Genomic DNA, 10,000 nt, shown 5'->3' with positions numbered 1-10,000 from the left:
ATGTCCTGTGTGGCACCTTTAATTAGATCACATTAATCAGGTAGCCGAAGCATGGGTTTAATTGCCCTGAATAGTGCCAGCTGAGTGCTGGAGGAGGCCATTTGGGAGTGCAGTGCAGTCTTGCAATTGCATTGTTTAAGGTATTTGTTTTGTTTCTTTGCCTTTGTATACTCTATGTATAAGTATGTGTGTATACATTTATTTTTAAATGCTTGCATACATATATATATTATTATATAAATAGAAAGTCTAAGTTGTAATAGCATGTACTGGCCTCTTCTTTTTCTTCACCATCATCATTATATTATTATTCTACTGATAGTAGTAATAAGAGTATAAGTTTTTGTTGCAATGGTGGTTACTTTTATCCTTATTTTTTATCGTATTGGAGCTACTGTATCATGATTGCGGTGTATTGAGTTATTTTACGTTAACAATAATGATTAAAATTGAAGAAAATTCTGTTCTTCCTTTACTTATATGGTTAGTATAGTACCATATGTGACTTCTGCGGAAACAGACATGTTTGCTTTAATGTTTCTCTTTGGCTTCTACGTATATATGGATGGTTTACACACGCAGAAATGCTGATATTATTAGTTGTAGTGGGAATATTAAAGATGTGTTGATATGTTGCCTTAATTATACAGTTCTTGGTCACAAAGTAAATTGTAATAGAATTTAGACAACATCGACTATATAATATATATATATATATATATGTGTGTGTGTGTGTGTATTTGTTTGTGTGTGTATGTGTTCGTGTGTGTAGAAATTCCAAAAGCTGACGCGACATGAACATTATATATATATAATATATATGTGTGTGTGTGTGTGTGTGTGTGAGTGTGTGTGTGGGGGGGGGAAATAAAACTAAGAAACAGGAAAAGAGTAACATGGATACGAGCAGAAACTAAACCTTAGGATATTCTAAAAACATGTAAGAAAAAGAAATGGAGAGGGACACGACATATAATGAGAATGACAGATAATAAGTGGACATTTAGAATAATAGAATGGGTCCGTAGAGATTTTAAAAGAAGCGGGGGAAGGAAGAGATGACGATGGATTGATGAACTGAGAAAGTTTACGGGTATGGACTGGCATAGAAAGATCAAAATCCGATGCAAGTGGAAGAATATGTCCGAGGCCTTTGTTCTTGTGTGGACTAGTAACGGCTGATAATAATGATGATGATGATGTGTGTGTATTTAGGTGTATTATATATATATATATATATGTATGTATGTGTGTGTGTGTGTATGTATATATATATATATATATATATGAATATATATATATATATATATATTATATCCGTGCGTGTGTGAAATTCATATGCACGTAATTATCGATGCAGATGATATTTTCGAACATGCTAAACTTTGTATCTCAACATTTTAAAACTTTTTAGTAACAAAAATCTAATGTTAGATTTTATATGATTACAGGTGAGTTCCCCGTGTGTCACTCTGTCTTTGGCATTCACAGGAAAAAAGGTAAAGTAACTCATCAATTTGTTCTTCAACTTTATCGAAATCATCACTTACTATAACTTAACATGGAAAGTCAAGGAGAAAGACAGTTTATTGTTGTTCTACACATACATTATATATGTATATATATATATATATATATATATACATATCGCTTTCATTGTTACGAAAATAGCATATGATTCAGCAAGAAAATGTAATGTACTGAGGGTTACATTTTCTTTTTCTGCGCACAGTATACCGTAGTATACTGTTTATATATCATTATGTAAAAATTATCATTCAAGATCCAAGTCCACAAAAGATACCTGGATGTCAGTCAAATTACATTTAACTTTTTATTCTAATCAGAGGCAGTAATATAGTAAAGACTTTCGTATTATTATTATTATTATTATTACTTGCTAAGCTACAACCCTAATTGGAAAAGCAGAATGCTATAAGCAAGTGAGCTCCAATAGGGAAAATAGCCTAGTGAAGAAAGGAATAAGCAAATTACAAGAAAAGTAATTAACAATTAAGATTGTATAACTGGATTCATATATTTTTAGTTTTCTCATTGATCAGTTAAGAGTGACGTAAGCACCCTGACAGTTTTTCTTTGTTATTATTATTATTATTATTATTATTATTAATAGGTAAGCTACCTAGTTGGAAAAGCTGGATGCTAAAAGTCCAAGTTCTCCAACAGGGAAAAATAGCCCAGTGAGGAAAGGAAATGAGTAAATAAACTACAAGAAAAATAATGAATGAACATTGAATGTTAAATATCTGCAGTTACTAAATGAAAATGTTCTCATAATATTAATTCCGAGCAATTCATTCTAGTCAGGTTTTACCAATTTTCAATCTGTCTTAATTTTACGGGTTCCTAAGGATTGAATACCACCCCCCTCCCCTCATGTAATCCCGAGCCCCACCCATACCGGAATGTGTTCTGTCGTATTTTATTGGTCAAGAAGAGGCCACTTGAGCAATTTGCTACTGGGGGGGGGGGGGATCCCGAACTCACCTAGAAGTCGTTAATCCACTTGGAGAGGCCACTTGGAAACGCTACTCGATTCCTAACAAACTTCGAAGGGACCACTCTTCGGGGACACAAACTAATTGCCATTACCGGACTGCTTCGCCAATGCTCCCCCTCAAACTCTTACCCTCCCCTCCCCCTAACGCTCTCCTATAATGTCCCAAGGGACAGTCCACCGACACCCACCCACGTCCCTACTTCCCTGCATATGTTATCTAGAAGGCTGGTCATCATAACTTTTTCTCCCATGTGGGTCGTGTTGCTTGAAAAGGCTCGTTGTAAAACACGCACACAGCTACTCTTTATATACCATTAAGGAGCTCTCTGTTGATGTGTTTTCAGTGACGGTGTAAAAAGAAAAAAAAATTATTAATAAACATATGGAAATGTCTTCGTGATTTTTTAGATGAATTGTCTCGCCAGGCGTAACTAACATCCTTGCTAGAAGGTGTATTATTATTATTATTATTACTACTATTATTATTATTATTATTATTATTATTATCATTATTATCATTTAACTATGCCAGAACCCTACTTGGAAAAAACGGGATGCTATATGCCCAAGAGCTCCTAGAGGACGAAAATAGCCCAGTGAGGAAAGGAAATAATTAAAGTATATGCAAAATAATAGTGAATACAAAATATCTTGAGATCAGTATGAATAAATACAGAGAGAGAGAGAGAGAGAGAGAGAGAGAGAGAGAGAGAGAGAGAGATAACATTGGCATTGTTGTTTTGTTTTCGTCCAGGTTACAGGGTCTTGCACACCAAATACCTTCGGTTATACATTGATAAATCTGGGATGCGTCTTGATGTTCATGATGTGAATGAGGTAGGCGCAGTTCAGGGAGAAGAATACGAAAAAAGAGGAAGGGGAGGAGGGAGGGGATGTCGTGCAGGTGGAGCAACGGATCGACTGAGAGGTCAGTCTTTTTATCCCATTGAGGACGTGTTTATCACGTTCGTGAGGGAGGGTGCAAGTGGTTTGCTTTTACTATGACATTTCATTTTCTTCGTCTCATTAGGCGTCTTGTTGGTTATACTGTCTCGCATATTCTTGTATTTTGGAGGAAGAGGTCGTCAGCACTCTTCGGGTAGGTAAGTACATTTTATGGATGTTGACAAAACAATGTTCGTTATGATTTCACACGGAGAGTCGTTAAATTTTATCGACTTTAACAAATGTTTGAAAGGAATGCTAAATTATCTTTTATGAAAATAACATGATTTTCATGTCTATCTATCTATCTATCTATCTATCTATCTATCTATATATATATATATATATATATATATATTTAGTATATATATATATATATATATATATATATCACTACGCTTTCGCGATTAGGAGAAAAATATAAAACAATACTCATATATAGTATTGCTTGCGAACAGAATTCCCTATAGACGTTAGTATAACATATGAAAGTATGTATTGATGTTAATTGGCATTAGAAGGAAACTTTGATCCTGTAATCAATTACAAGTAAATTGTGTCTTATGATTTGTCTCACAAGAGAAGATGCGCACGCTGTGGAAGACGAAGTAGCCGTCCATGGCATCTCACTAATAGTGATGAATGTCCCTGGAAATTGAGGTGTTCAGCCTTTTAGTAGTATCTGTTGTTGGATGAATAGTTTTGATGATAAATGAATAGCAGATGGCAATTCATTCATGAAATATGGTGTGTATATGTATTTGGTTTGTAATCAACTAAGTTTGATGCTGTATTAAGGTAAATCCTAGTAATTTCGTCCATTCAATTATTCAGGTATAAATAGAACCGATACAATTTTTATCCTCATCTCCTTTATATACTAAAGAGCAAGTGTTTATATATATATATATATATATATATATATATATATATATTATATATATATATATATAGTAAAAATGAAATTTTGTATTCTGCGTATGTAATACATATCCGGAATTGTTTTTCCCGATGGTACTGAATACGGAAAAAGAATTTTAAATTGTTGTAGAGATGAGCATATAATGTTTTTTTCTGCATCCTCAAAAAAAAAAATCCTCTTCAGGAGTACTCGTCGTCAGAGTCCTTCCCATCGAATGTAGCTAGTGAAAGTTCCTTTGACGAGAACCAGTCGTCCTTTTTTTATACAGGAAATGGGATCTCTTTTTTTATTATTATTTCAATTTCAAGGAAGAGGAGGTCATTATTTTTTTTTTCTCTGAAGAGCCAGGATTTCTATTCTTATTCGTGTCGTGATCTTGTTTGGAATAGTCTGTTTGATGGGATCTCATTCTTTTTATTGTTTATGTCGACAAGACGGGCTCTCTGAACCTTTCTTAAAGAGACCATTTCGTTGGGAGAATGAAATACAGTCTTTTAGAAGATTGTATTTTATTGTGAAAAAGATAATTACATTTTATATCCTTCCATCAATGATACTCTTAAAATCACTCCTTAAGTTTTGTTATTACTGTAAATAGGATTGTTTTAGGTTTATGTATAGAAGGTATCCTATTAAGTTGGGAATATCTGTTTTCATCCAGAGAACGGATTGTTCAAGGCTCAGCTGTGTCTGAATATGTCTGGAAATAGAGGAAAATATTTGAATTTGTTATATATTCATTTATCCTCTTACAGCCGTGAACATGGCTAGATACACTTCTGTTTGCGATTGCTATGCGAATTGAGATGTTATTACATGGATAAATGTTACGCTCCCTTAAACTTAGGATTGTTGCTAATTTGGTTGTTTTGTGGATTGGAGAATATTTTTGTATGAAAGATCTGTTTTACTGTTGTTACTGTTCTTAAAATATTTTGGATTAATTGTCCATTACTTCTGTTGTCTATTCGTTTTTTCTTTATTTCCTTTCCTTTCTGGGGCATTCCCCCTGTCGAAGCCCTGGGGATTATAGCATCCTGCTTTCCCAACTAGGATTGTAGCTAGTAATAATAATAATAATAATAATAATAATAATAATAATAATAATAATAATAATAATAAAACAACTTCTGATCTACTACGTAACACAACCTTATTCATGGTGAAACAGAAGGAACCCTGTAAAGGTAAATGAGAGACTTTAGCTATGTTGAACAGCTCTTCTAGGAGAGGGACACTCGAAAATCAAACCAAAACCATTGTTCTCTAGTCTTAGGTAGTGCCTTAGCGTTTGCACCATGGTCTTAGAGTTTTCTTGCTTCAGGGTACTCTCAAGCAAAATATTCTATCTGATTCATTATTTCCTCTCCTCACTAGGCTATTTTCCCTGTTTGAGCCCTTGTGCTTATAGCATCATGCTTTTTCTACTAGGGTTATAGCTTAGCTAGTAATAATAATGATATAATAATAATAATAATAATAATAATAGTAATAGTAGTAGCGTACAGATAGATAGATAGATAGTAAAACTAGGAGGGTCCATATATTTTGTACAACAGAAGGACGCCAAGGAACCAAAGATTTGGTAGCACAAAAGACCCGCTAATTCGGCGGATTGGGAAAATTATTATTATTATTATTATTAATAATAATAATAATAATAATAATAATAATAATAATAATAATAGCTAAGCTGAAACTCTAGAAGGAAAAGCAGGATGGTATAAGAACTAGTAGGAAAACCAGGATGGTATAAGAACAAGGGCTACAAGAAGGAAATTAGCCTAGTGAGGAAAGGAAATAAACAAATGACAGGGTATGTAATGAACAATTAAAGTAAAACATTTTAAGAACTGTAACAACATGAAAAACGGATATTTCAACAGCATTCGCGGCGAGTTTGAACTTTTGAAGTTCCACCGAATCAACTCCCCGATCAGGAAGATCATTCCACCACTTGGTCACAGCTGGAATAACGCTTCTAGAATACTGTGTACTACTGAACCTCATGATGAAAAATGCCTGGCTATTAGAATTAATTGCATGCCCAGTATTACGAACAGGATGGCACTCCCCGGGAAGATCTGAATGTAAAAGATAGTTAGAACTAGGAAAAATCTTCAGATATTCATAGATGTTGAAGCCGCCCTTAAGAGCTGGAGCAAATAATTCGAAGGTATGGAAAACATCAGACGTTAAATATCATCTATTAGTTTCATGAGCACAGATAGTGGAAATTCTCTCTCTCTCTCTCTCTCTCTCTCTCTCTCTCTCTCTCTCTCTGCTCAAACCTTAGTTCCTTTTGTCCACTCCTGTATGCAATCTTCCACCTTCAATTATTCCCCCTTTGGCCCCCCCCCCCCTTTCCCTCCTTCACAGAATGCACCCTTCCCCTGGATCTCCCTCCTCCCCTGGTTAGCGCTAACTAACTTCCTACTGCGGCCTTCTGTAGAGTAATCAGAGAAGTTACGAGGGGTGAGAGAGAGAGAGAGAGAGGAGAGAGAGAGAGAGAGAGAGAGAGAGATAGAGATCCCAGTTAGGCGCTAATAATAGCTTAAAGCATACGAGATGGGTTTTCGAGAAGGGTTGCCACATTACGGGTTATAATATGGGAGTCGTTAGGAAATGATTTGCCTTTTATATATCTGTGCCAAAATACTTTCATATAATGTTTTATTTTCATTCTTTAATTCCATGATTAAATGCTTGGCACCATGGTAAACGTTAGTGCTTTCTACTTCCTTCATGATTGTCGATTTTTTCCCGAATTTTTATCACGCCTAATGCAGACGGGAGTTGGCCTCTCATTTCTGTAATATGTACTACTGTTAACAAACTGCAAGATAATTACATAATTACATTATTATAGTGTTGAGAAACGATGTATATTAATGGTAAACATCATTTGTAATTGATGTTTATAATATAATGATTATGACACTAAGCAGACTTTTTACGATACGTTAAAACGTTAAAAATCTTCTCTTGTAGTTACGAATATTTTATTTTACTTTTGAGTGTCCTTAATCATTGCCTCCTTAACTTAGATTTTGGCATTCGGTGCAGAATTAGGCAAATGTTATTGCTCGATTAATAAGAATATTTTTGCAAATGCAGTCCTGATTAACTACAACATTCGGAAATATATATGGATAAGCTACATTTTGTTTTTGTTTTTTGTTGTGATGAGACAGAGATGAATAAAGCGGATCAAGTAGGTTATTCTGAGAAAATTGAAATCAAGAGTAACATGTTTTTTAATGCTGCCATCTTCTCGGCAAAGTCAGTTTTTAGATATGATAAAAATATCTGTCAAGAAATGCCAGAATATAGAAAACAAGCGTCTCTATAGCCATTCATCAGATGGTTTTCTAAATAACCAAACCCTAAACAGATATCCCTTCTTGACACCTTATACTTATGTTTCACTTATTTTATTATTATTCACAGTACTTACGGGTGTGGTATCTGGCGATCTGCTAAATTGGGACTCGAGTCCCGCTCAGGCTCTATAGCTTTTTGTGGAGCTTTTCTATCCACCTGCTAAGTCATCAACAGCCATTGCCTGATCCTAGCTTGGGTGAAGAGGGTCTTGGGCGCTGATCATATGTATATATGGTTAGTATCTAGTTCCTTGCCTCTAACATTCATGAGAGACCTTTAAACTTGTGAAGGCTAGCACATTCTCTCTCTCTCTCTCTCTCTCTCTCTCTCTCTCTCTCTCTCTCTCTCTCTCTCTCTCTCTCTCTCTCCCCCAACCCCTGGAAGAGTGAAAATATACAGCAGGTATATCTCTCTCCTCGTTAAGTTTCAAGTAAAATTAATTAAAAGAACATGAAAAGGGGAAACAGTAGGCAAGTGAGGGGCCGGGAAATGTACTGCGACGACCAGCTGTCCCTTTCACTTCAGAAGGGGGTTGAGTAGGCACTATGGAACCGCTGATTTTTCAATGTGAAGTTGAGACTGCAGCAGCTTTAACCCATTGGCGTACGTGTTACACTGCCCTTCTCTGCTGCCTGCATTATATCCTGATTATCTCTCTGCTCAGGTTCCTTTGTTTGCACAGCTAACAGGGAGAGGCCCGTCTGCATAATCGTTGTCATAAGAAAGGTTAAAGGACACGGGAATTAATTTTGGGTAGGGTTAAAATACACGAGTCCTTAATAGGTTGAAATTACGTTAAAATATGGTTGATGAATCGCGATAATGTGGTGGGCGAATCCGTGGAGTTAACACTCCCGCTTCTATGGTTGTGATGTCACCGAATGCCACTGTTGTACTGAGTGACGTTTATTACAATTGGTTCCTATTTCGATGCTGACGTCGTTACACACACACACACACACACACACACACACACACACACACACACACACACACACACACACACACACAACGTAAAAGCTACTGAGATTAATATCCTAGCTTTTGTTTTTATGGGATTAGATTTATGATTCTCTTGTGATGCTGTACGTTACTAACATGACCAGGGTTTTTTTTTTATGATAACATAAAAGCCGTCAAAAGCTCATGGATAATGTAAGTACTGTATACGAAAGTTGACTCCAGTATAAATGAATAAACAATTTTGCTAGTAACTAATTGAAACATTTTCAAGTAAATTTCTGAAGGGTACCATTATCACTATTCACAGTTTTCCCTGAATGGGATTTTTCATCTTAAGAGCCATTTTATCGACCTGCTATGTATGGTTAAAGTTTAAACAATACTTATTACCTCTGCCAAGGAGGTTGTAAAATTCCCTGCGTTCATTTATATTTGTTTGTCTGTTGGCAGGATTACGTCAAAACTTCTTTCAGATTTTCACCAAATTTAAACAATGGATATGTATTGTGCTTCGGAAGAACCCATTAAATTTTGAGTGTGATCCCGAATAACATCATGATTCTGGTTGTTGTTGTTATCATTATACCGTAGATTTATCCACGGTCAACTCGTGAAAAAAGGGAAAGTTTAGCCCGTAGACTTGAATAAAACTTTGACAGTCGTCGTTGGAGGAAGTCTGAAATCTTACTCTTTCTACTTTTCTTAATAGGCAAGTTTACATTAATATCTTAGTGTCCTTATTGGTAAATGCCCCCCCCCCCTCTTATCTTATATACTTTGTGTTCAGTCCCCGATTTAAGTCTTTCTTCTTTGGTGGCAAAACGGAAGACATTGTTTGATTTCACTTCCTCATTTAGATGCTGAGAAATCAGGGTATTTCGCATGCTGTATGATGTATCTCTCTTTAATATTGTTGATTGTCTATTGATTATCTGTTTAAAAGTGTACTGTCTGGGCTTGTGACGTGCGCGTTATTATTGTTTGGTAAAAGTAGTTGAGTTACTTTTACTTTTATATTCTATCTGACTTTCATTAATTAAAGGTCAATACTTTCTTTGTGGGTCGTTGTTTACTAACCATAATTCCTTCCTTGTCCTATTCTATTAAATTTCGTATTCTTGATCTAGATTTTAATCACTGGCAAAGTCGTAAGTTCCTTGTTGCATAAAATTTATCATAATTCTGATTTTCTCAGACTGTACCATCCTCTACGTCTACGTAGTACTAAGTATGCAGTTAATTTTATCAGGTTTGCCATCGCCATC

General features: G+C 35.3%; 1 protein-coding gene across 5 annotated transcripts in view; it reads left to right on the top strand.

Annotated features, from left to right (window-relative positions):
• The window catches only part of LOC137650066 (cyclin-dependent kinase 17-like), a 270,741-nt gene that overhangs the window by 216,360 nt on the left and 44,381 nt on the right, over positions 1-10,000 (top strand). The window contains exon 3 of one of the 5 annotated variants that reach the window (XM_068383120.1): positions 1,452-1,499. The exons of the other annotated variants lie outside the window; for them this stretch is intronic. The gene's annotated coding sequence lies outside the window, so the exon portion shown is untranslated. The remainder of the gene's footprint in view (positions 1-1,451; positions 1,500-10,000) is intronic. 5 annotated transcript variants of the gene reach the window in all.

Source organism: Palaemon carinicauda, chromosome 11, assembly GCF_036898095.1.
Source record: "Palaemon carinicauda isolate YSFRI2023 chromosome 11, ASM3689809v2, whole genome shotgun sequence".
Taxonomy (NCBI): Eukaryota; Metazoa; Arthropoda; class Malacostraca; order Decapoda; family Palaemonidae; genus Palaemon; species Palaemon carinicauda.
This window is presented reverse-complemented; position numbering and strand designations above follow the sequence as displayed.